At 43.5% G+C, this 2,978-nt stretch overlaps 1 non-coding gene across 1 annotated transcript; it reads right to left on the bottom strand.

Annotated features, from left to right (window-relative positions):
• Positions 1-326: 326 nt before the first annotated feature.
• Positions 327-520, bottom strand: LOC123146474 (U2 spliceosomal RNA). The gene has a single exon (XR_006472739.1). It is a non-coding gene; the product is annotated as a U2 spliceosomal RNA (small nuclear RNA).
• Positions 521-2,978: the final 2,458 nt, after the last annotated feature.

Here is a 2,978-nt window from a genome sequence, read left to right as displayed (position 1 = left end):
AATAACTCATGAGCCTTCTCTGGCATACGATGATGTAACAAAACTCTTAAATGCCCTCGGTCAATGACTGAAAAAATAGCAGGTTGATTCCTTCACACACTCCAAAACCGAGAAGCTAAATATTTCTTTTTTGTGTGCACACAGGATTTTGCTTGCGCATATAATTCTTCCTGACTTTAAATGCACATTATTATATCTCCAGTTGCAACGACATATGTGTAAAAAGAAACAAAGTCATGTATTGAGATTCCAATGTAAAAAAAATAACAACCTTGATTAAAAATTTATGGATACAAATTCAAAGAAAAAGTTCAAACTTAATTTGGTTGGGGCGCGCCAAGCCTAGGGAATAGTGCAACACTTAGGTGACACGCAAGCGCCCCAACGGCAAGCCATTGTGATGAAACATTTTCAAAAAAAACAAATATAATACCGTTATGGGCATATGACCCACATATCAGATATTTAATTGATAAGAACGGATACTAGACTTGATCTTAGCCACTTGTTTTATAGCTTTCCTTGTCGCCTCTTCCACGCTCCATAGACGAGGTGGCACTAAATAAACCCAACAGGAATATTTTTGAAATCACTAGTTAAGGAGTACTTGTTGAAAAGATCACTTCCACCTTTCCAGGTTGCGACAAGTGACGCGCTGCATGTGCGCCACTTGTCGCAACCTGGGAGTTTTTCCTTTTTTCGTAGATTCGTTTATTCAAAAAGTTTTATCTCTTAAACTATGCGTCCAAATCTCGAACCGTTTTCACCACTGGATTCCTCGCGTCTAGATCTTCAAAACTTGATCCCATGTTGATAGGTAACCGGACGAAAAAACCGAACCAGGAGCACGGGGTTTTTCCCTTTCCGAAAGAGGCACGCGCCCGTGCCTCTCGCGAAATCACAACCGTGCCTCTCGTGGAAGGAAAAAAAGAAGAGAAAACACATTTTTTTTCGTTTCCGAGGAGGTACGGTCATGCCTGTGGCGAAAGCACAACCATGCCTCTCACAAAAGCAAAACTGTGCCTCTCGCGAAAGAAAAAAACGCGTTTTTTCCGTTTCCAAGAGGCACGGCCGTGCCTCTCGTGAAAGGACAACCGTGCCTCTCGCGGAAGCAAAACCGTGCCTTTCTCGGAAGGGAAAAAAAACAGAAAACACGTTTTTTTCGTTTCCGAGAGGCAAGGCCGTGCCTCTCGCGGAAGCACAATCGTGCCTCTCTCGAAAGCAAAATCGTGCCTCTCGCGGAAGAAAAAAAACAGAAAACACGTATTTTTCCGTTTCCGAGAGGCATGGCCGTGACTCTCGTGAAAGCAAAACCGTGCCTCTCGCGGGAGCAAAACCGTAACTCTCACAAAAAAACACGTTTTTGGCGTAAAAAATGTTGAATTTTTTTTTGTTCCAAAAGGTAAGGAAGACCCGTGGAAAACCGAAACGTCAAAAAAAACCGTTTAAAAAGCCGAAAAAGTGTGCGGAAAAAAAATCCAGAGGAAGCACCTAGAGCGCGAGACGTGGCGGGCGGCTGAGAGCGCACCAAATGGCGCTGATTGTTGTGAGCCTCCCGAAAGAAGCTCTCGTTAACTTGTTGCTCTCGAATATTTTGATGTAGCGTAACCATGATTTTGGGCTGAGCTTTCAGCAGCCGGCCTGCTTGTGAGACCGTATTGTTTGGGCTCCCAGGCCCAACAGAACGTAGCAGCTCCTGGGTTTTAAAACGGCCCAGCACCATGGTTTCGCATGCAGGATTGCTGTCGGCGCTGATTGTTGCAATCCCGTCTTCTCCACCATCCTTCTCGATCTAAATGATCTCACAAAGAAAAAACTTCTGATCTAAAAGAGCCACAAAAAGAAAGAAAGAACAAAAAAGATATTCAGATATAAGGAAACTGCTTGCCCCTGAGCGTCTCCTTCAGAATCTGTTTGGATACATTTTGGTAGGATGCAGCGGCACATCTTCCAAGCTAAGCCAAGATACTCACCTTGCAACTAGAGTTGTTAGGAGTAGTACTACTTTGCTGACAAGAAAAAGACTACTCGTATGGTCTTCTCGAGCTCTCAATCAACGAACTTTGGGTGGCATGGCAGGCCGGCTGAAAGGAAAACCACTTGACGCGGAAGAACAAAGTAAATCAAGTCGTTGTTTAGTTAACGTAATTATATATAAACATGTGATTCGATGTGATTACATTACCTAACACAGATTGCAGCCATGCTGATTTGTAGCCTGTATAAGTTTCGTTGCTGTTTTTTTTTTGAAAAGGGGGATTCCCCCGCCTCTGCATCAGAACGATGCATACGGCCATCTTATTGAACAAATAAATAGGTTACAACAAGATCTTAAAGTCTCCAAATGAAAATAAAAAAGAGCTCACACAGAGCTAAAAGGGCTAGAAGCCAAACTAGCCAAATAAAGGACGCCACAACCGGCTGGCAAAAGAGAGATAGGTAAACTAATTGCCTATCCTATTACATGACCGCCATCCAAACCGGTTGAAGATATCCCGAGCTACCATCTCCCAGCAGATAGATCCAGTAACGCTCCCTGGCCTCCGTCGGAGTGAGTAGCGACCATGAACGGATCAACGCCGTGGCTCGAAAAATAACCTGCAAAAATGAATGCGTGTTGTCATGTTAAAAACCAAATCATTTCTGCAATTCCAGAGTGCCCACAACAAGGCACGGACTCCTACGCGAATATGTCTCGCTAATTCGGGCTCTATCCCGTTAAGCCACATTTCAAATAACGTGTTGACAAAACTCGGTGGAGTAATATTAAAAGCAATATGAACCGTCCGCCATAAAACTTTGGCTAGCGGGCAATCAAGAAAAAGGTGTTTGATCGTCTCATCCCGATCACAGAAACTACACCTAGTAGGTCCTGTCCAATTACGCTTTGTCAAGTTGTCCTTGGTTAAAATAACTTGTTTATGGACAAACCACATAAACACTTTGATTTTCAAAGGGACTTTGACAGCCCAAACATG

This window comes from Triticum aestivum, chromosome 6D (assembly GCF_018294505.1).
Source record: "Triticum aestivum cultivar Chinese Spring chromosome 6D, IWGSC CS RefSeq v2.1, whole genome shotgun sequence".
Taxonomy (NCBI): Eukaryota; Viridiplantae; Streptophyta; class Magnoliopsida; order Poales; family Poaceae; genus Triticum; species Triticum aestivum.
Note: the sequence above shows the minus strand (reverse complement) of the source record. Positions and strands in the feature narration are given on the sequence as shown.